This window comes from Portunus trituberculatus, chromosome 19 (genome assembly GCF_017591435.1).
Source record: "Portunus trituberculatus isolate SZX2019 chromosome 19, ASM1759143v1, whole genome shotgun sequence".
NCBI classification, from domain to species: domain Eukaryota; kingdom Metazoa; phylum Arthropoda; class Malacostraca; order Decapoda; family Portunidae; genus Portunus; species Portunus trituberculatus.
This window is the reverse complement of record NC_059273.1, coordinates 18,787,553-18,812,552: the sequence shown is the minus strand read 5'-3', so window position 1 is coordinate 18,812,552 and position 25,000 is coordinate 18,787,553.

The following is a 25,000-nucleotide window of genomic DNA, read 5'->3' as shown; positions in this document are numbered from 1 at the left end:
TGGTGTCTTGTAGTCTACTTACTAACCTAGAAGGAAAGAAAATATCAAACTAACTTCGAGCTATCAATTGAGGAAGAAGTAATCTTTGTTCCAGGAATAGAGCAAGATGGTATATAAAAAACACAATGCATAGTTATAACCTAACTCTACTATTATAGCGTTTTTTGTCGTAGATACATGTTTAGAAATACTTTACCTATCTTGATATCTCCTTATGTGACAAAAGAATATCCAAAAATATACGATATGCAGTTGACCATCTTTTCTATGAAATATTACGATATCTGTTGAATCTGGCAACTTCAACGGGAGTTTGGGTCCTCTCCTAGTGTTTCCTTATGATTGGAACATTGATATTTACACGTCATTGTGATCAGGGAAATAAAGAAAACTAAGTTTGCTTTTTTCTAAGAGCATGAAATAGAAAAATTTATGTTTACAAGTGGCAGTTTATGTATAAGACACGCAAACCTGTGTGCACTCATCCACTCTATCCAGAAGCTTAACTAATTTTCAAAAGTTCCCCAATAGCTACACAACTACCATTGGTCTACTGTTTCTATCCAGTTACCTACAAACACGTACACATTCAAGGCAGCAACATGCAAAGTACACTAAATACTCCGGAGCAAAGCTGCCTCACCTTGTTTCATTAATCAGCTAACTCTTGCACACTTTCACACCAAAGCTATTTTTCATTTACCATCGACGATTTTATATTCGAATCAAAATTAAAACGACGATTGAGAACTTTCGGCCTAAAGATGTTTGAGGGCCGTGACGGCCTTGGGCGCCGCACGGGGGAAGGAGGTGGCCGTCGGGTCCGGCCTGGGGCCCAAGGCAGGAACTGGCTGCAGGTCCTGCTTTTCCTTGGTGGCCTCAAGCTTCACTACTAGTCGTCCACTTGCAGCGCATCACACTAGGCAAGGGTCGCCATAAGCAAGAGATCAATGTCTACCACTCACCGGATGGTACCGTGAGGGGCCCTAAAGGGGTGATAAGGGCTCCTTGCATAGAATATGATGGTGAGTGGTGTGTACGGGACCTCTGCTTATAATGACACCGGGCTGAACAACTCGCCATGAACGAGGGCACGCTGTGCGCCATGAGCCAGGCACTGACAGTACCAGTGGTCCTTTACGTTAGGTTAGGTTAGGTTAGGTTAGATTAGGTTAGGTTAGGTTAGGTTAGGTAAAAAGGACTCACTTCATGACAGCGTTTGGGGAGTGGTGTGTGGCGGGTCATTGCTCATGGCGACCTGTGTGAGGCATTGCAAGGTTGCATCGTCACTGCTCTCATAACCACGGGACTGGGGTTGACCCTTTCTGGGTAAAAAGTTTCGTCCCAGTACCTGTGTAGGTAATAATACTTTGGATCGTTTCGCCATCGCCATCGCCGCACCGTTAGCCTCGATAAACGGATCGTTATCCTCAACAAACACATCTGTACCGTGGACACTGGAATCGCAACCTGTCGTGGAATCCCATTGTTAGCGTGGACTCATTTTCCTTCGCGGCTTCAAGCTCACTGATTGTTGTCAACTTGCAGCGCCTCATACTAGGCAAGGCGTCGCCTTAAGCAGGGTGCCGTGTCTACCGTCCATCAGATGATGCCGTGAGGGGCCTTTAAGGGGTGATAAGGGCTCCTTGCATAGAGTCTGGTGGTGAGTGGTGTGTACAGGACCTCTGCTTATAATGACATCGGGCTGAACAACTCGCCATGAACGAGGGCACGCTGTGCGCCATGAGCCAGGCACTGACCGTACCAGTGGTCCTTTACGGGGTGAAAAGGACTCACTGACAGTGTTTGGGGAGTGGAGTGTGGCGGGTTATGCTCATGGCTACCCGTGTGAGGCGCAGTAAGGTGGCAGCGTCACTCTCCTCGCACTCACGGGTCTGGGGTGAACTCTTACGGGGTGAAAGGGTTCGCCCCAGTACCTGTGTAGGCAAGTGAACTTCAATTGCGTCGCAGTGAGGTGGCAGCGCCACTCTCCTCGCACCTAAGGGTGTGGGATGGACCCTTACGGGTGAAAGGGTTCATCCCAGCACCTGTGTAGGCAAGTGGACTTCAATTGCAGCGCAGGAAGGTGGCAGCGTCACTTTACTCGCACTCAAGGGTGTTGGGTGGATCCTTACGGGGTGAAAGGGTTCGTCCCAGTACCTGTGTAGGCAAGTGGACTTCAATATTGTGTCTTGAAATCGCATCGTGAGGACTGGAACCGCATCGACATCGTGGAAACCCGCATCGTTCCCGTGGAAACTGGAATTGCATCTTGATCGTGGAAACTCGCATTATTATCTTGGAAACTGGAAGGGCATCTTTATCATGGAAAGGCATCGTCATTTTGGAAACTTGCATCGCTATCGAGGAAACTGGAATGCCATTGTTATCTTGGAAACTCGGAGCGCTATCGAGGAATCTGGAATCAAATCTTATCGTACACACTGTTATCGTGGAAGCTCTCGTGATCGTCGTTCGTTTCGTTATCTCTGAATTACTTAATTAGTCTTGGTATTATTATTAGCCTCCGTAATAATAGAGATGTTGGTCATTTTATCTTATCTCTTTTACTGTATTTTTTTTCAGGGTACAGTTTAGTGTTCTTCAACCTTTTCTAAATTCGTGCACCTTTTCGAGAAGCAAGGAGGACTATAAAAGAAATGCATCAATATTCGTAATTTTCCCTACTTTAAGACTGAAAATCGATAGATAACATTATTGAATATCTACCTGAAGCTACAGTTTTTTAGTCCTAAACAGTCGCTATATAGAGCGAAATGTACTATAACAAAATGCCACATCTCAAACACATTAGGCCCGTGTTCCGTCGGAGTGTAATATATTACTATTGTGAATAAATCGCAATACTTTGATTAATATCAATAGGAGAGGACCCAAACTGTCACAATTTCAGTGTTCGCAGGAGAGAGTCAGTATCGTCTCGCGGTACAGAGTAATCGTCTCTAAACACTGTATTACGATGTATCTATTGATTTGCCAGGGTTTTACTCCTACCAGTATTTTTCTGTTCTTATTCTACCATGGTATTTCTTTATAGTTACTTGAGTTTATACGACTGACATCATAATATAGAGCAAAACATAATTGTCTGGTGTACCAAGATCTTTCATTTCTAGAGACTTAATTAAATACAGCACGGAACCTTAACACACATTTCACCTCGCTTCTGCACAGGTTAATTCTTCTTCTTCTCAACTTTTTAATGTGATGTACCCTCGAAGTCTTTCAGTATTGATCACGTACCCTTACCCACAATGCAGCGTCAGGAAGGGTAACAATAAATGCATGGTTTATTGACTTAGTTTATTAAGTTTAAATTGTGTTATATATGTGGAGCAGACACAATTTTTAATTAATATTAGTATGTTTCTATGAGGTAGTGTCGATAGGAACTGGTACCTCACAGGGAGACACTATATGTGACTAACATGCAATGCATTTACCAAAAGGAACTATATCAGACAATTTTCGATCATTATGGCAGTGAACTAGTGTTGCTTGCAGCTAGTTGCAACTTGTAACTAGTAACAGTGATAAATAAGTCACTGTGTGTGTGTGTGAATAACATATAAAATAAGAAATCGGAGCAAATATTATAGGTTTGCAAGGTTGTATGGCAACTGTAATCCAAGAGAGCTTCCTCTCAAGTGATATAACTCCAAGAGTTTCCTTGTTAACGTTGTTAACGTGTCCTGGTTCTAGTGAAGGACACATTGTATACTACAAACGAATTTGCTGCTATTTAAAACTGAAGCATTTTGAGAAACCCGCCACGTACCCCAAAAATTCCTCTCACGTACCCCTGGGGGTACGCGTACCCCAGGTTGAGAACCCCTGCTCTAATGGATGATGAATTGACACAGGAAGACACAGTGAAGCTCTAATGGATGATGGATTGACACAGGAGGGCACGGCGAAGCTCTAATGGAAAATCGTAAACATTCTCTGATTATCGTACGCAGTTTCCCTATGAATTCAAATACTTCTTGTGGTGGCAGAGAGAGAGAGAGAGAGAGAGAGAGAGAGAGAGAGAGAGAGAGAGAGAGAGAGAGAGAGAGAGAGAGAGAGAGAGAGAGAGAGAGAGAGAGAGAGAGAGAGAGGCGGTGCCTCTGTTCGCCCACGAACCTCTCCTCAGACCACTTCAGGAGATTGGAGAAAAAAGAAATCTAAGAGGGAAGTGCAGCAGGACGCGAGGAGGGTGTCCAGCGAAGGACTGAGGACTCACCAGGCCACCAAGCAGACACAAAAGCGAGCCAAGGCAAAAGTGTGTGAGTACTGCTCACGGAAAGGACACACTTCTGCTACTTGCCACGCCAGAACTGACGATTTACGTCAGGAGCGTCTCCTACAGCGGCTTCTTACGGTGGAAAGATACACAGCCACACCCTTCCCACCTGCAGCGCCTCAGCCCGCCCACCCCCTCACTTCATTTCAGTCCTTGCCACAACCTCGCCCACTCCTTCCTCAGCCTGGTATCTGGAATCAGAACCAGGGGCGGCAGTGGACCACTCCTCTTCACCAGTACCAGCAGTCGGCCGCGGACCCTAACCACCACCTCGGACTAGCAGGCCTCGCTCACTACCATCCCTCACCATGGTACAGCCAGCTTGCCCCGCCGCCAACTAAAGGTCGTCTCTAGCAACGTCCGTGGTCTCCGGACTAACCTTGCAGACTTATACCACAACTGTGTGCAACGACACAATGCAGACGTTGTTGTGGTGACCGAGACATGGCTGAACAGTGAGGTGGAGCCCACGTATGGCAGGATGCAGGGCTTCACCCACTGGGTGAGGAGGGACCGACAGGAGCGAACAGGAGGTGGAGTGGCTGTCTGCTTCAAGGAAGGAATGCAGGCCCAGCTACTCGACATAGACACGCCTCCAATGATGGAGATGATGTACTTCCGAGTAATGCTGGCAGACCGCTCAGCCCTCCTGCTGTGTGCCCTGTATCGCCCCCCGCGACAAGGGCCTGACTCACTCTTGTACCTGACTGAGACCTTAGACAACCTGATGATGGCACACAGCTGCAGCCACGTGCTGATTGTGGGGGATCTCAATCACCACCTGGAAAGAGACGCCTACGAGAATCTCCTGAGGTGCAGGGTCTGACAGATCATGTCACCTTCCCACACATGAACGAGGAGGGACATTAGACCCTGTCATCTCAGACTACCAGGAAGACAAGCTTCAGTGTCATCAGCTGGGGCTCGTGGGCAGCTCTGACCATCACGCTGTACTGACACAGCTGGAAGTGGGCGTGGCTCAGGACGAGGCCACCACCCGCACCATCTGGCTGTGGAACAAAGCAGACTGGGCTTCCCTGCGCCGCGACCTGACCCACACCCCATGGGCCACTTTGCTACAGGGAGGAGCAGAGAGTGAAGCACTTGCACTCACCTCTCACCTTCTCGCCCTCCAGAGACGCCACGTCCCACACAGGGAATACACCACCAGATCGACGGATCAGCCATGGTTTGGCTACCGTTGCCGTGTTGCTGCCGAGGCAAAGTATGCTGCCTGGCTCCGCTACAAGAGGAACCCGACTCGGCGCAACAAGGACCTGCACAGGGCTGCATGCAGGAGGATGGTGGTAACCAGCAAGTGGGCCTTAAAAAAGTGGGAGGAAAGCCTGCGCCGGAAACTGTGTGGCACTGGCGTAGGAAACAAAACTTGGTGGTCTCTTGTTAAGGACAAACAAGGAACTGGCCACCAAGAATCCATCCCTCCCCTCAGCAAGCAGGACGGTACTGTCGCCACCAGCAGTAAGGAGAGGGCACAGTTGCTGGCTTCCTTGTTTGCTGGAAAAATGAAGGTCGGGAATCCACAGCAGCCACCGCCTCAGCTGGTCCAGCAATGTGAGAAGACTGTCACCATGGTGGAGGTGACGCATCAGCAGGTGAAGCGATTATTGCGGGGCTGGACACACAGAAAGCCACCGGCCCTGATGACATCAGCCCGCACCTGCTGAAGCGATGCTCCCAGGAACTGGCTGCCCCTCTCACCCAAGTCTTCACAACTTGTGTACGGGAAAACGTCTGGCCTTCAGTGTGGAAGGAGGCTCGAGTAGTTCCTGCACACAAAAAGCTCCAGGACGGACCCAAAAACTACAGACCCATATCCCTGTTGTCAGTGGTGGGTAAAGTGTTTGAGAGGGTCGTGGCAGAGGTGGTGTGTAGCCATCTCAAGGACAATGCCCTCCTCTCAGACCAACAGTTTGGGTTCAGACCTGGAAGGTCAACCTCCGACCTAATGATGCTTCTCACCAGGCATTGGCAGGACGCCCTCGACGACGGCAAGGACACTATAGTGGTTGCTTTGGACATAGCAGGAGCTTTTGATAAAGTATGGCACAACGGATTACTAGAAAAGCTTCGTGCTAAAGGCATCCAGGGTGGCTTGCTACGACTCTTGGGAAATTACCTGCAGGACAGAAGCCTCAAGGTGGTTGTCAACGGGCAAACATCTGAGTCCCTGCCTGTGGAGGCATCAGTGCCACAGGGTTCAATTCTTGGCCCACTCCTGTGGAATATCTACGTGGATGATCTTCTCCAGCTACTGCCAGGAGTCATGGCCTATGCTGATGACTGCACCCTCTCCTATACCTATCCACGCCAGGACAGTGGGCGGGCTGCTGAGGCCATCAATCAGCAGCTACGAGTGATAAAGGAGTGGGGTGCTCGCTGGCAAGTGACATTCGCGCCGGAGAAGACACAAGCAATGGTTGTCTCTCGGTCCCCAGCCGCCATGGCAGCAATGGCAGGAAAGTTGTCTTTTGGCGCTGCTGCTCTCCCACTCCAAGATGACGTCAAGATACTTGGAGTGGAGGTGGATCGAGGGCTGAGGTTTGACAGGCATGTCAAAACCATTGCCAAGAAAGCCTCTCACAGGATCTCCGCTCTCAGAAGGATCGCCAGTTTCCTCGACAGGAAGGGGAGACTGCTGCTGTACAAGGCACAGGTGCGGCCCCACCTTGAATACGCAGCTCTCTCCTGGATGTCCTGTGCCGCCACACACAGAAGGAGACTGGACAGCATCCAACGCCGCGCCATACGGCTAGTAGATGCTGCACTACCACCTCACCCAGAGCCTGAGCGTCCCCTTGATTCACTGGAACACCGCAGAGACGTGGCGGCGATCGTAGTGTTCCATAAGGCACAGGTGCAAAGAGTGCCACATCTGGCAGGGCTGCGTCATCCTCTAAGAGTCACCGCACGGAGCACGAGAACGGTGCTCAATGGTGGTGACGCCGTAGAGGTGCCGCGATCCCACGGGTGTCAGCATCAACGCACCTTCGCAGGACGCGTCTCCAGGATGTGGAACTTGTTCACGGCCGCGGTGCCTCACGTCCAGGAGATGAACACACAGTGTCAAACTGATGGCACATAAGTGGAGACAGACACTGCCAACTCCTCTGACACTCTTTGTGACGTGACACTCAGTGTAGTGCAGTGCGTGAATAGTGCTAGTGAAGTGAAACGAATAGTGCTCCATTTACATGCTGACCATCTTGTATATTATCTATTTTTAAGTCTTGTAAATATTGTAGAGAAATAGATTGTAGTACCCTTAGAATAGGTAGCACACGACAGTGCGCCTTTGGGTACATGTTCCTTTGTATTAAGTTTTGTTTAAATAAAAAAAAAAAAAAAGAGAGAGAGAGAGAGAGAGAGACTTGTGGCTTTCGTCCCTTCATTCCTTCTACCTGCTTTACAACTTGTGACTTTCTTTCGTCTCTTCATTCTTCCTACCTGCTTTACAATCTCCTAACCATCTCATCAGGTCGGAATTTGAACCTATGAAATGAAATGAAAGCTTAATTGATAACTTACTCTACCCTCATTAGTAATTAAGCCAATTCAACATGTTTTCTTTTACATTACATATATACAAATCACACACACTCTCCCCAAAAAAAAACACTTCTCTTTTTTCTTTTCTAACGTAACCAAAAAGACAGGAAATAAATTAAATGAAATAATGAAGGTGGGCGTGTAGCTGTGATGGATTCTATAACTTATCATACGTAGTGTTTTTTTTTTTTCTTTCATTCTTCGAAATTAAAGGAAGCAGTTTTCCTATAAAATTAAATACGTGTCGTTTTTTCCTTTTCTAACGTAACAAAAAGACAGGAAATAAATGAAATTAAATAATATAGATGAGCAGGTTCCAATGTTCGTGTAGGTAGGGAGAAAAAAAGGCAGATCATCATGCTTCCAGTGAATCAAATGGGCAATGGAAAGAAAAAGACACCAAACAGATATAGATAAGGCAATAAATAAGTAAATGAATAAATAGATCAAATAAATAAGTAGTCGTATGCAGTTTTTTTTTTTTATATTCTTTGATTACCGTACGAAATTTAACTATGAATCGAAATACTTCTCCCCTCTTTTCTTTCTAACGTGACACAAAAGACCGTAAATCAATAAAATGAAATAGTGAAGGTAGCCATGTTCTAATATTCATGTAGCTGTGACGGATTTTATAACTATCGTACGCAGTTTTTTGTTACATCCTTTGATTATCGTACGCATTTTACCTATGAATTCAAATACTTCTTCTTTTTTATCTTTTTAACGAAGGAGAAGACAGTAAATTAATAAATGAAATTAAATAATGAAGCCTCACAAATACCTAACATATGATTAAACAAAATGAACTAATACAGCCGTTTTTGTAAAGCCTCAAACACTTCCTATAACTTTATATATACCTAATAAGCAAATGAAGTAAAAGAAAAGGGTTATTTTGTAAAGCCTCAAACATTCCCTATGACTTCACAAATACCTAACATATGATTAAGCAAAATGAAGTAATAAAGCGGTTTTGTAAAGTCTCAGACACTTCCTATAACTTCTCAAACACAATATTAACAAATTGAATAAAAGGGAGTCATATTTTGTAAAGCTTCAAACACTTTCTAATGTTTCTCAAACACCAAATAAATACACAGAATCAAACAATAAAGCTACATTTCGTAAAGCATCAAACACTCTCTAGTCTATGCCTTCTCTCTCTCTCTCTCTCTCTCTCTCTCTCTCTCTCTCTCTCTCTCTCTCTCTCTCTCTCTCTCTCATTTTAACGTAACATAAGGACATGAAGCAAACATAAAAATAAAGGAAAGGAAAGGTATATATATTGTAAAGCCTCAAACACTTCATATGACCTGAAAAAACAAAGAGAATCAGATAATAAAGTCAAATTTCGTAAAGCATCTCAATTGACGACATTACTCAAGAAACGTACCAGCTGCCAACTTTAGTCCGTCGACTCTAAAATGGCCTCTGGATCTGGGTCTGAATTGTGTCCCGTGGTTGTCACATCTGAAGGATAACCGTGAGCTGTCCTTGTGATAAGTGAGCTGATTAACAGAAAACAAGTATTATTCGCATCAAATCAATTCTATCATCAATAAGCTACAATATGTTTGGAACCCAGAGGCCTGTCCACGGTCCGAGTGTAGGTTGGGCTTCCTCACTCGGGGCAACGATTTCCTAGCGGGTGGGCTTTGAGATACGAGGTACCCCAAAAAGTATCCCCTTTAGCCCATACATTCTCGTGAAAAGCCCACATGGTATAAAGAAAAAAATAATAAATATAAAAAAATCGCCGCTCCTTACTGAACGGCCAGCAAGTTTGCCAATATTTCTCCCAAAGAGTGAGCGCTGAACGGAGCGAGTAGTGTGTGTCATCCAGGCTGTTGACGGTCACGGGGGAGGCAATGCAACACACGGTTTGATGTAGCGTTTACCATGCCAACCACGTGTCATTCCCTTCCTTGTCCTGCCTTGCTCTGCCTTCACATGTCTTACCCTGCCTAGCTTTGCCTTGTTTTGTCTTACCCTGCCATCCTTTGCATTTCACTGCCTTGCCATGTCTTACCCTGCCTCGCCCTGTCTTGTCTTCTCTTACCCTGCCATCCTTTGCCTTTCCCTGCCTTGCCCTGCCTTGTCTTCTCTTACCTTGCCATTCTTTGCCTTCCCTTCCTTGCCATCTCTTACCCTGCCTTACTTTATCTTACCCTGCCATCCTTTGCCTTGCCGTGCCTTGCCATGTCTTACCCTGCCTAGTCTTGCTTTGTCTTGTCTTACCCTGCCATCCTTTGCTTTCTCTACCTCTTTCTGGATATTACTGTTATGCCCTGCCTTCTGCCTTACCCTGTCATCCTCCTGCTTTGTCCTACCTCAACCTGTCTTTCCCCTGCCTCTCCCTGCCTTGTCTTGTCATCCCCCTGTCTTCTTCTGTCTCTTCCTGTCATCTTTCTACTTTGTCCTGCCACATTCTGTCTTCCCCCTGCTTCTCCCTGCCTTGCTTTTTCCTACTCTGTCACGCACTGTCTTCCCCTGCCTTGCTCTGCCTTACCCTGTCTTGCCGTCTTGCCATGTCTTGTCCCTGTCTTGTCCTGCCTCACCCTGCCTTGTCTTATCTTCCCCTGCCTTGCCTTGTCTTCCCCTTCCTTGCCTTGTCTTACCCTGCCTCGCCTTGTTTCTTCCCCTGCTTCTCTATTATCATTAAAACTAAAAACTCTAATATGTTCTTCTCTCTTCGATCTTGTCTCGTTCTTCCACTTCCTCCTCCTTTTACTCTCTCTCTCTCTCTCTCTCTCTCTCTCTCTCTCTCTCTCTCTCTCTCTCTCTCTCTCTCTCTCTCTCTCTCTCTATCTTCTCCTTCCTCTTCTTATCTCCCAGAAATTTTGATAACATGAACAGAAGATGAGAAGACTAATGAAATGAGGCGTTTTTTTTTTCATAAGAGGAGGATTAAGACACCTTTGGAATTACATCTCTCTCTCTCTCTCTCTCTCTCTCTCTCTCTCTCTCTCTCTCTCTCTCTCTCTCTCTCTCAAGTGGTAAGTTAAACGGGCTTTCCCTTTTTTTTTTTTTCATCATTTTATATTCATTTACTTTTTCTTCTTATTTATTCATTTATCGCACGAACGACTATTGCTTCATCATCATCATCATCATCATCATCATCATCATCATCATCATCATCATCATCATCATCATCATCTTCTTCTTCTTCTCTTTAACCACATAAGTGACTTAAAATGTAAAGGTTTCTTCGGAGGAAAAGGAAAGCATTATTTGAGAGAGAGAGAGAGAGAGAGAGAGAGAGAGAGAGAGAGAGAGAGAGAGAGAGAGAGAGAGAGAGAGAGAGAGAGAGAGAGAGAGAGAGAGAGAGAGAGAGAGAGAGAGAGAGAGAGAGAGAGAGAGAGAGAGAGAGAGAGAGAGAGAGAGAGAGAGAGGCAAGGCAAAGTGTGTGAGTACTGCTCACGGAAAGGACACACTTCTGCTACTTGCCACGCCAGAACTGACGATTTACGTCAGGAGCGTCTCCTACAGCGGCTTCTTACGGTGGAAAGATACACAGCCACACCCTTCCCACCTGCAGCGCCTCAGCCCGCCCACCCCCTCACTTCATTTCAGTCCTTGCCACAACCTCGCCCACTCCTTCCTCAGCCTGGTATCTGGAATCAGAACCAGGGGCGGCAGTGGACCACTCCTCTTCACCAGTACCAGCAGTCGGCCGCGGACCCTAACCACCACCTCGGACTAGCAGGCCTCGCTCACTACCATCCCTCACCATGGTACAGCCAGCTTGCCCCGCCGCCAACTAAAGGTCGTCTCTAGCAACGTCCGTGGTCTCCGGACTAACCTTGCAGACTTATACCACAACTGTGTGCAACGACACAATGCAGACGTTGTTGTGGTGACCGAGACATGGCTGAACAGTGAGGTGGAGCCCACGTATGGCAGGATGCAGGGCTTCACCCACTGGGTGAGGAGGGACCGACAGGAGCGAACAGGAGGTGGAGTGGCTGTCTGCTTCAAGGAAGGAATGCAGGCCCAGCTACTCGACATAGACACGCCTCCAATGATGGAGATGATGTACTTCCGAGTAATGCTGGCAGACCGCTCAGCCCTCCTGCTGTGTGCCCTGTATCGCCCCCCGCGACAAGGGCCTGACTCACTCCTGTACCTGACTGAGACCTTAGACAACCTGATGATGGCACACAGCTGCAGCCACGTGCTGATTGTGGGGGATCTCAATCACCACCTGGAAAGAGACGCCTACGAGAATCTCCTGAGGTGCAGGGTCTGACAGATCATGTCACCTTCCCCACACATGAACGAGGAGGGACATTAGACCCTGTCATCTCAGACTACCAGGAAGACAAGCTTCAGTGTCATCAGCTGGGGCTCGTGGGCAGCTCTGACCATCACGCTGTACTGACACAGCTGGAAGTGGGCGTGGCTCAGGACGAGGCCACCACCCGCACCATCTGGCTGTGGAACAAAGCAGACTGGGCTTCCCTGCGCCGCGACCTGACCCACACCCCATGGGCCACTCTGCTACAGGGAGGAGCAGAGAGTGAAGCACTTGCACTCACCTCTCACCTTCTCGCCCTCCAGAGACGCCACGTCCCACACAGGGAATACACCACCAGATCGACGGATCAGCCATGGTTTGGCTACCGTTGTCGTGTTGCTGCCGAGGCAAAGTATGCTGCCTGGCTCCGCTACAAGAGGAACCCGACTCGGCGCAACAAGGACCTGCACAGGGCTGCATGCAGGAGGATGGTGGTAACCAGCAAGTGGGCCTTAAAAAAGTGGGAGGAAAGCCTGCGCCGGAAACTGTGTGGCACTGGCGTAGGAAACAAAACTTGGTGGTCTCTTGTTAAGGACAAACAAGGAACTGGCCACCAAGGAAGTTGCGAGGAAGTGAGTAACAGGACAGAGTAATGGATAAATGGTTACGAGGATGTGAGTAACAGGAAAGTAGGTGAAAAAAGTAAGGAAAATGTTATGTTTTTGTTTTTGTTACGGACATAAAGACGAGGGGAAATATAAAAGGGAAACAAAAGTAAGTAAACCTAATCTAATCTAACTTAATCTTAACCTAACCTTCTTCTTCTTCTCCTTCTTTTCTTTTATTTCTTTTCTTCTTTTCTTTTTCGTCTTGACCTCTCTCTCTCTCTCTCTCTCTCTCTCTCTCTCTCTCTCTCCCTTACACATGTTTCTATTGTCGTCTTCTAATTTGCTCGGTGTATTTCGAGAGAGGAGCATCGGAACGTCAACTTAACCATCACAAATTTATTCATCAGTCCCGCGTCTCAGTCATCATTCCCACGGCTCGCAACATCTATCATAACATCCCTGCCTGCTTCTCTATTCCCATCTTCCTGTGACCTCAACTCATTTAAGAGGGAAAGGTTAACCAGTATTCTCAATCATCCCTCCCTTTCTTTGGTAAACTCTGGAACTCCCTGCCTGCTTCTGTATTTCCATCTTCCTATGACCTGGAATCATTTAATCCTTTCAATACTAGGACACATTTCTACCTTGTGATTTGTGTACGATTAGACCATTTTATTGACATTAGGAAGGGTTTATGGAGGTTACAATATTAATGGCCACAGTTTTCACTATCTTAATCCCCCACATGAGTTTCTGAAGCTGTATTAATTCACCAAATAGTAAGCAGAATGAATATGGAAACGCGTTATGGTACTGAAGGGGTTAAGCAGGAAAGGTCAAACAGTACTCTCAATCATTCTTCTCTTTCTCTGGTAAACTCTGGAACTCCCTACCTGCTTCTGTTTTTCCATCTACCTAAGACCTCAACTCATTTAAGAGGAGGTTTCAAGACATTTATCCATTATTTTGGCTAACTCTCTTGAACCTGCTTGGGAACTGGCATCTATGTAGGCCATTTAGTTTAGTGTTTTTGTTGCCCTTGACCAAATTACTCTTCTTACTTATAAAATAATAACTAATGAATATGTAAATAAGCAACTAGTAAACTCTGGAACTCCCTGCCTGCTTCTGTGTTTCCATCTTCCTGTGACCTGAACTTATTTAAAGAAGGTTTCAAGAAGGTTTCAAGACATTTATCCATTCTTTTTGGCTAACTCATTCGGACATGCTCGGGAACTGGCATCTAAGTGGGCATTTTTTAACTCTCTCGGACATGCTCGGAAACTGGCATCTAAGTGGGCATTTTTGTTTAGTGTTTTTGTTGCTCTTGGCCAGATTAACATTCTTACACAAAAAAAAATTAAATAAATAAATAAAATAAATAAAAAGGCATACACGACCCACGACCACTGACGAGCTCTCCAGCCACCAGGACAACCCACGTACAAGTGAACCAGTACAAGTGGCGGCAAAGAAAGCATTCGATCCTCCAGTCTTCTTGATAAATGAAGAACCAAATGAACAAACATATGAATAAAGTAAGTGAACGAATGAAATCAACAACTTTATCTGTTCAAAATATCAAATGTACAATACAAGATTTTTTTTTTTCGAATATATCAGCTGATTTTATGTACGTTCAATAAAATAATCAATAAATAAATGAACGGGTAAATAAATGAATTGATAAATGATAAAATGTAACGGTTTCTCTACAATATATATCTTTTTCTCTAATACTTCTGCTGACTTACTTTGTGTCCAGAAAACAAATAGATAAACACACAGAGACAAAAAAATGAAAAGACAAAGAATAAAATCAAACGGTTTATCAATTCACACCACCCAGTCACCAATAAACGTCCTTTCTTTAACCCCTTCAGTACCATGACACGTTTGCACATTCACTCCGCTTACCCCTTCAGTATGACACGTTTTCACATTCACTCTGCTTACCCCTTCAGTACCATGACACGTTTTCACATTCACTCTGCTTACCCCTTCAGTATGACACGTTTTCACATTCACTCTGCTTACTATTTAGTGACTTTATACAGCCTCAGAAACTTATGTGGGGGTTTAAAGTAGTGAAGACTGTGGCCATTAATCTTGTGACCTCCAGAGACCCTTCCTAATGTCAATGAAATGATCTAATCGTAAACAAATCTCAAGGTAAAAAATGTGTCCCAGTGCTGAAGGAGTTACTAACCTGCACTGGCTACCTTCGAAACAAACAAATGAATAAACAACAAACGAGTGAAAAAATAAACAAATTAGTCCTAACACACAGTTTATCCATTAACCGCATGAATAACTCTCGTCCTTTCTGTAATAACTTGCACAGACGACTCAACACACTGATGAATGAAAAGTCAACAAATCCATACATAAAATACTCATAACACACAGCTTAACTATTAACACAAACACTCGTCCTTACTCTTACATCCACGCACACTTCCTGCTACACAAACAAATGCATAAATGAATCAATAATAAACAAAATAAATGAATAGGTAAACAAATACTCATAACACACAGCTTGCCCATTCACACAAACACTCGTCCTTTCTCTATCTTAATGCTAAACAAATAAATAAATAAACGAATGAATAATAAACAAAATAGATTAATTAATAAACAAATACTCATAACACACACAGCTTATCTATTCACACAAACACTCGTCCTTTCTCTACCACGCCCGACTGACTTCGTGGCTTTCAATCCCTCCACCACACGCACTCACAAACAACACTCATATACAGGAAGCGTCGCCTCTGAGCGTGAACACTGACTGGGCTCACGCTGACTCATGTGTTAGTTATTGGCAATCCACCTCACGCTTCTCTCTCTCTCTCTCTCTCTCTCTCTCTCTCTCTCTCTCTCTCTCTCTCTCTCTCTCTCTCTCGCTGCGTCATTGCATCGCTCACTCTGTATTCTATCAAGGTCAAAATTTGTGGTGTTGTATTGTGTATCATGGCGCCTTAAAATATGAGTTGGTTTTTTTTTTTTTTTTGTGGTATTGTACCATTATCATGACACTTTAAAAATGAGCTTGTGTGTGTGTGTGTGTGTGTGTGTGTGTGTGTGTGTGTGTGTGTGTGTGTGTGTGTGTGTGTGTTTCGTAGTACTGTATTAGTATTATGACACCTTCAAAAATTATGTGTGTGTAATTCACCTCGGTCGCCTGCTGGTCACCCAGCCAGCCTTTCTCATTACGGAGCGAGCTCAGAGCTCATAGACCGATCTTCGGGTAGGACTGAGACCACAACACACTCCACACACCGGGAAAGCGAGGCCACAACCCCTCGAGTTACATCCCGTACCTATTTACACATTAAGAGGCTTACCCATTTGCCTCGCCGCCCCGGGACTCGAACCCGGCCCTCTCGATTGTGAGTCAAGCGTGCTAACCACTACACTACGCGGTGTGTGTGTGATTCACTGTTTGATCTGCTGCAGTCTCTGACGAGACAGCCAGACGTTACCCTACGGAACGAGCTCAGAGCTCATTATTTCCGATCTTCGGATAGGCCTGAGACCAGGCACACACCACACACCGGGACAACAAGGTCACAACTCCTCGATTTACATCCCGTACCTACTCACTGCTAGGTGAAAGGAGACACACCCAAATATCTCCATCCGGCCGGGGAATCGAACCCCGGTCTTCTGGCTTGTGAAGCCAGCGCTCTAACCACTGAGCTACCGGGCCGTGTGTGTGTGTGTGTGTGTGTGTGTGTGTGTGTGTGTGTGTGTGTGTGTGTGTGTGTGTGTGTGTGTGTGTGTGTGTACTTTGTACTAATGTATTAGTATCATGACACCTTCAAAAATTGTGTGTGTGTGTGTGTGTGTGTGTGTGTGTGTGTGTGTGTGTGTGTGTGTGTGTGTGTGTGTGTGTGTGTACTTTATACTAATGTATTAGTATCATGACACCTTCAAAAGTGTGTGTGTGTGTGTGTGTGTGTGTGTGTGTGTGTGTGTGTGTGTGTGTGTGTGTGTGTGTGTGTGTGTGTGTGTGTGTGTGTGTGTGTGTGTGTGTGTGTGTGTGTGTGTGTGTGTGTGTGTGTGTGTGTGTGTGTGTGTGTGTACTTTGTATTAATGAATTAGTATCATGACACCTTCAAAAATTGTGTGTGTGTGTGTGTGTGTGTGTGTGTGTGTGTGTGTGTGTGTGTGTGTGTGTGTGTGTGTGTGTGTGTGTGTGTGTGTGTGTGTGTAGTAATGTATTAGTATCATGACACCTTCAAAAAGTGTGTGTGTGTGTGTGTTGTGTGTGTGTGTGTGTGTGTGTGTGTGTGTGTGTGTGTGTGTGTGTGTGTGTGTGTGTGTGTGTGTACTTTGTAGTAATGTATTAGTATCATGACACCTTCAAAAATTAGCTGGTGTTTTTTTTTTTTTTTGTCTTTTCTAATTGTATTTTTTTTTTTTTTTCATTTTTGTTTCTCTTCTCTTGGCACATGATCAGTTTCACCAACGCTAAAACAAAAGTGTGGTGTTGTAGTGTTGCATCGCTAGAACAAAAGTGTGGTGTTGTAGTGTTGCATCGCTAGAACAAAAGTGTGGTGTTGTAGTGTTGCATCGCTAGAACAAAAGTGTGGTGTTGTAGTGTTGCATCGCTAGAACAAAAGTGTGGTGTTGTAGTGTTGCATCGCTAGAACAAAAGTGTGGTGTTGTAGTGTTGCATCGCTAGAACAAAAGTGTGGTGTTGTAGTGTTGCATCGCTAGAACAAAAGTGTGGTGTTGTAGTGTTGCATCGCTAGAACAAAAGTGTGGTGTTGTAGTGTTGCATCGCTAGAACAAAAGTGTGGTGTTGTAGTGTTGCATCGCTGGAACAAAAGTGTGGTGTTGTAGTGTTGCATCGCTGGAACAAAAGTGTGGTGTTGTAGTGTTGCATCGCTAGAACAAAAGTGTGGTGTTGTAGTGTTGCATCAGTATTCCGGCACGTTCAAGACTCAATTAGCTTTTTTTTTTTTTAAGCGTTTTCTTTATTTCTGTTATTTTCGCTTTTCTTTCTCTATCTGACAGTTAAATACGCGACTCTCCATCTTTTTTTTTTTTCTATCTTCATATTTTTGTTTTTTTCAACAGGAAATTAGCAACTTTTCCCAGTTTTTTCCTTATTTTTTTCCATTTCCTTTCTTTTTAACAGGGAAATAAGCGACTTTCTTACTCTTTCATCATTTTTCATTTTCAGTTTCCTTTTTTTTTTTTTGACAGGCAAATTAGCAACTTTTCCCATTTTTCTTTCTTTATCATTTTTTTTCTTATTTTCATTTTCCTTCTTTATCTAACAAGCAAATAAGCGACTTTCCACAATTTTTCCTTGCTATCTTCTTATTTCCATTTTTTTCTGACAGGCAAATTAGCAACTTTTCCCATTTTTTTTTATTTTCTTTATTGACAGGCAAATAAGCGATTTTTCCCATTATTTCCCCATCATTTTCTTGTTTTCGTTTTACTTCCTTTTTCAGACACGTAAACAAGCAACTTTTTCCCACTTTCAATTGATCATCTTTATATTCCCACACTCCCTCATAAGAATACAAGGAAAGCTACACTCACCAACCAGGCCTACACGTGGCAGTCCCTTTACGTAACACAGCTCTTCGTAAAACATCAGTCTAACCTAACCTAGGCTATCTAATCTTTGTCTAAGCCCTCACTGACTCACCACACACACCCTGGTTACTTAGCCCCCTACTGACTCACCACACACACCCTGGTTACTAAGTTTATTCAAGTTATCTGATACTTTATTCCAGTCACCTAACACATTTGATAACTAATTTCTTTCTATTTTCTCCTTGTATCTTATTGCATCAAGCTTAATTTCTTTTCCTGTCTTATTAACTTCATAGCTCTCGTCTGCATCACCTTTGTTACATCCTCTATGCCACTTAATCCCTTCAATACTGAGACACATGCTTATTTTTTACCTTGGGATTTGTGTACGATAAGACTATTTTATTGACATTAGGAAGGATCTATAAAGGGCAGAAGATTAATAGCCACACTTTTCACTATTTTAATGCCCCACATGAGTTTCTGAAGCTATATGAAATCACCAAATAGTAACCAGAATGAATATGAAAACGCGTCATGGTACTGGAGAGATTAAACACCAGAACAGGATCCTCGCTTAACCTCCGCCACTATAACGATTGTATATAGAAGCTTTAATCCTTCCACTACTAGTCAATCTTTCCTATAATACCTACAGCAGTTAGAAGACTTATTTCTCTTCTAGTCTCCTACATTAACGCCCGAAGCATTACCACTACCTTCCTCTTAATAAACCCCTAGCAAAGTAAACTCCAAAATCCACCACTGAAAACTAGGAAAAATTAACATAACCTAACAAAACCCTAACGATTTAACCCACACCCATGGCCTACCTAACCACCTCTAAAGATCCCAAAGACAAAGAACACAACCTCCCCCGTCCAGTTGTACCCGAGCACTGAAAACACAACCAAGAGTCCCAGAATTCTTCATCCCTCTAATCCCTTCCGCCGTCCACCTTCTCTCTCTCCACGACGAACTCCAGACTCACATGACCGCGAGCTGTTGTTTCTGAGTGACCTGGAGACTTGTTAGGGGAAGCTTGTGTTATTATGCATGAGAGAGAGAGAGAGAGAGAGAGAGAGAGAGAGAGAGAGAGAGAGAGAGAGAGAGAGAGAGAGAGAGAGAGAGAGAGAGAGAGAGAGAGAGAGAGAGAGAGAGAGAGAGAGAGAGAGAGAGAGAAAGGAGAAAGGAGAAAAGACAAGACGAAGACAGTGAGGAAAAGAACAAGGCCACACAGAGAGAGAGAGAGAGAGAGAGAGAGAGAGAGAGAGAGAGAGAGAGAGAGAGAGAGAGAGAGAGAGAGAGAGAGAGAGGAAGGAGAAAAGACAAGACGAAGACAGTGAGGAAAGAACAAGGCCACACACAGAGAGAGAGAGAGAGAGAGAGAGAGAGAGAGAGAGAGAGAGAGAGAGAGAGAGAGAGAGAGAGAGAGAGAGAGAGAGAGAGAGAGAGAGAGAGAGAGAGAGAGAGAGAGAGAGAGAGAAGGGAAGGAGAAAAGACAAGACGAAGACAGTGAGGAAGAGAACAAGGCCACGCAGAGAGAGAGAGAGAGAGAGAGAGAGAGAGAGAGAGAGAGAGAGAGAGAGAGAGAGAGAGAGAGAGAGAGAGAGAGAGAGAGACAAGACGAAGACAGTGAGGAAGAGAACAAGGCCACGCAGAGAGAGAGAGAGAGAGAGAGAGAGAGAGAGAGAGAGAGAGAGAGAGAGAGAGAGAGAGAGAGAGAGAGAATAATAAATAAGTCACCTGGAAATTAATTAAATCAAAATATCATTAATACATAAACGAAAATAAAAAAATTAAAAAAAGCGAAAAGCGAAGAAAGGAAAAAGGAAAAAGGGAGAGAGGAAAAACAAGAGGTATAATGAAGAAAGGTGATAAAGCTAATAAATCACGTGGGGAATAAAGAGGAGAAATGAGAGCACGGATAACGAAGCCAATTATTTAAACGAGTTCCATTTAAAAAGTTAGTTATGAAAAATAATAAGGTTAAGAATCCAACAGAAAACGAGAAGGAAAAAGCAGAAAAAAAAGAAAAAAAAAAAAAAAAGCAATGCGCAGAGGAAATGAAGAAAAACGGAAGATGAATAATGGAAAATAAGTCAAAATTAAACTGAATCCATAAAAACAAGATAACAAAGGATAATAAAGAAATAAAATGGCGATTGCTATGAAAAAAAAGAAGAAGAAAAGAAAAACAAGAGAATAAATCAATGCGCAGAGGAAATGAAGAAAAACGGAAGGTGAGTAATGGAAAATAAATAAAAAGCAAATGAATAAGATAACTAAAGATGATAAAGAAAAAAAAGAGATAATAAAAAGAAAAAGCAAAAGAATAAAGCAATGCGCAGAGAGAAATAAAAAAAAAGAAGTTGAATAATAGAAAATAAGTAAAAAGAAAATGAAATCCGTAAAAATAAGAAAACGAAAGATAATAAAGAAAATATAATAGATAACTTAGTGATACTTATTACTTGAAAATAAGAAACAAAACAAAAAAAACGAGAGAAAAAAAACAGAAGAGGACAAAAGGAGGGGGAAAAAATAAGATAGGAAAGAAAAAGATCAAACAAAACGCGAGAAAAAACAACAACAACAACAACAAAGGATAAAAGAATAGATCAATAGGAGAAGGAAGAAGAGAAGGAAGAAGAGAAGGAAGAAGAGGAGTGTGAAAACTAGAACAAACATAAAATAAAAACGAGGAAAAGGAAGTGGAAAAATATGAAAAGAAAAAAAAAAACACGACAAAGATATAAAAAAAAGAAAGAAAACGCAGGAAAACAAAACAAGATAACAATGCGCAAGAGGAAGAGGAAGAACATTCATAAGAAGAGAAAAAAAAGATAAAATAAAGAATATGAAATAGAACAAAGAGGAGGAACATGATCGAAAAAAAGAAAAAAAAAAGAAAAGGAAAAAAGAACATGAACTAAATAAAGAAGAGGAAGAACAACAACAACAAAACGAAGAAAAAAAAGATAAAACAAAGAACATGAACAGAAAAACGAAGAAGAACAAAAAAGAAAAAAAAGGAAAATCAAAAGAACATGAACAAAAAAGGAAGAGAAAGAATATGAAAAAAGGAAAAGAAACAAAGAAAAAGCAAAGAACAAAGAACATAAACAAAAAACGAAGAGGAAGAACATGAAAAATAAAAAAAACAAGAAAAAAGAAAAGAACATGAACAAGAACAAAGAGGAACAACACAAAACGAAGAACAAAAAAACAAAGAAAGAAGAATAATTACAAAAACTAAGAAAATTAAGAAAAAAAACAAGAAAACAAAACAAAACACAAGAGGAAGAAAGAGGAAGAGCATAAAAACAAAAACGAAATACGTAAAACACAAAAGAGAATCGATAAAACAAAGAAAATTAGCAAAAAAATGAATAAAAAACAGAAAATTAACAAAAAAATAAAACAGAAAATTAAAAAAATAAAAGAAAATTAACAAAAAAACAAAAAAAATAAAAAATGAATAAAAACAGAAAATTAGCAAAAAATAATAAAAAAACAAAAAAGAGCAAAAATGAATAAAACCAACAAAATACAAAAAATTAACAAAAAAAAACAAAGAAAATTAACAAAAATGAATAAAACAAAGAAAATTAACACAAAAATAAAGAAAATTAGCAAAAAATTACAAAAAAATTAAAACAAATTTAAATAAAATAATAAAAACGAATTAAACACAAACAAATGACAAAAAAAACAATCTAACAACACACAAGAGGAAGAAACAAGAACATCAAACAAAAAAGAAATGCACAAATGATAAAAGAACAAAAGAACACAGATAATGAACAATAAAACAAACAGATATCAAGAAAAAAAAACAAGAACAAGAACAACAAGAAAACAACAAGAAAACAAGGAACAAGAACAAGAAGAACGAGATAACAACAAGAAAACAACAAAAAACAAGACAAGAACAAGAAGAACAAGAACAAAACGCGAAAAACAAGACAATAAATAACAACAAAAACAAGAAGAACAAAAATAACAAGAAAAAAACAAGAAGAACAAGAAATAACAAGAATAAAACCACAAAAACACGATAAGAAGAACAAGAGCCAATAAGAACAACAAAAAAGAAGACAAAAAGAAACAAGAACAAGAAGAACAAGAGATAACAAGAATAAAACCACAAAAACAAGAACAAGAAGAACAAGAACAAGAGATAACAAGAGATAACAAGAAAATAGGAACAAAAACAAGATAACAAGAACAAGAACAAGAAGAACAAGAATAAGAGATAACAAGAAGAAAACCACAAAAACAAGACAAGAACAAGACTAAGAACAAGAGATAACAAGAAAAAAAGCCACAAAAACAAGATAACAAGAACAAGAACAAGAAGAAAAAGAAAGAAAACAAGAGATAACAAGAAAACCACAAAAACAAAAGAACAAAAAAAAAAAACAAGAACAAGAATCATGCCACAAAAAACAAGACAAGAAAAAAAGAAGAACAAGAACAAGAACAAGAAGAACAAGGCCACAAAAAAAAGGCAAGATATAATTGAGCAGTGGAATTTTGAACCTTGCGTGGAAACATGTAAAGGAGATGAATAAATTGGAATGTCACTTGCTTAATTCACGAGCAAAACACAATGACCTCGTATATTATTCCAGAGAGAGAGAGAGAGAGAGAGAGAGAGAGAGAGAGAGAGAGAGAGAGAGAGAGAAAAAGACAAGACGAAGACAGTGAGGAAGAGCACAAGGCCACGCAGAGAGAGAGAGAGAGAGAGAGGATACAGCTCCCTCCACCGTCACTAAGCAACGTTACTCCCAACAACTCTCTCTCTCTCTCTCTCTCTCTCTCTCTCTCTCTCTCTCTCTCTCTATGCAAGTATACATCTAACTTTACGGTAAAAATGAAAAAAATAATAATAAAAAATACACAACAAATACTAATTAATCGTTATTGTCATTGTTGTCATTGTTGTTGTTGTTGTCATTGTTGTTATTGTTGTCATTGTTGTTATTGTTGTTATTGTTGTCATTGTTGTTATTGTTGTTATTGTTGTTATTGATGTCATTGTTGTTATTGTTGTCATTGTTGTTATTGTTGTCATTGTTGTCATTGTTGTTGTTGTTGTTATTGTTGTCATTGTTGTTATTGTTGTCATTGTTGTCATTGTTGTTGTTGTTGTTGTTGTTGTTATTGTTGTCATTGTTGTTATTGTTGTCATTGTTGTCATTGTTGTTATTGTTGTCATTGTTGTTATTGTTGTCATTGTTGTCATTGTTGTTATTGTTGTTATTGTTGTCATTGTTGTCATTGTTGTTATTGTTGTCATTGTTGTTATTGTTGTTATTGTTGTCATTGTTGTTATTGTTGTTATTGTTGTCACTGTTGTTATTGTTGTTATTGTTGTCATTGTTGTCATTGTTGTTATTGTTGTCATTGTTGTCATTGTTGTTATTGTTGTCATTGTTGTTATTGTTGTCATTGTTGTTATTGTTGTCATTGTTGTCACTGTTGTCATTGTTGTCATTGTTGTTATTGTTGTCATTGTTGTCATTGTTGTCGCTGTTGTTATTGTTGTCATTGTCATTGTTGTCACTGTTGTTATTGTTGTCATTGTTGTTATTGTTGTCATTGTTGTCATTGTTGTCGCTGTTGTTATTGTTGTTATTGTTGTTATTGTTGTCAATGTTGTTGTTGTTGTTATTGTTGTCAATGTTGTTGTTGTTGTTGTTGTTATTGTTGTCATTGTTGTTGTTGTCATTGTTGTCATTGTTGTCATTGTTGTCATTGTTGTTCATTGTTGTCATTGTTGTTGTTGTTGTCATTGTTGTCATTGTTGTATTGTTGTCATTGTCATTGTTGTTGTTGTTGTTATTGTTGTCATTGTTGTCATTGTTGTTATTGTTGTTGTTGTCATTGTTGTCATTGTTGTCATTGTTGTTATTGTTGTCATTGTTGTCATTGTTGTCATTGTTGTCATTGTTGTCATTGTTGTCATTGTTGTTGTTGTTGTTGTCATTGTTATTGTCATTGTTGTCATTGTTGTTGTTGTCATTGTTGTTGTTGTGTTGTTATTGTTGTTTGTTGTTATTGTTTGTTGTTGTTGTTGTTGTTGTTGTTGTCATTGTTGTTGTTGTTGTTGTCATTGTTGTCATGTGTTGTTGTTGTTGTTGTTGTTGTTGTTGTTGTCATTGTTGTTGTTGTTGTTGTCATTGTTGTCATTGTTGTTGTTGTCATTGTTGTCATTGTTGTTGTTGTTGTCATTGTCATTATTGTTGTCATTGTTGTCATTGTTGTTGTTGTCATTGTTGTTATTGTTGTTGTTGTGTTTCATTGTTGTCATTGTTGTCATTGTTGTCTGTCATTGTTGTTATTGTTGTCATTGTTGTTGTTGTTGTCATTGTTGTCATTGTTGTTCTGTTGTTGTTGTTGTTGTTGTTGTTGTTGTTGTTGTTGTTGTCATTGTTGTTGTTGTCATTGTTGTCATTGTGTCATTGTTTGTTGTTGTCATTGTTGTCATTGTTGTCATTGTTGTCACTGTTGTTGTCATTGTTGTCATTGTTGTCATTGTTGTTGTTGTCATTGTTGTTATTGTTGTCATTATTGTTGTGTTGTCATTGTTGTCATTGTTGTTGTTGTTGTCATTGTTGTTCATTGTTGTCATTGTTGTCATTGTTGTTGTGTTGTTGTTGTTGTTGTTATTGTCTGTTGTTGTCATTGTCATTATTGTTT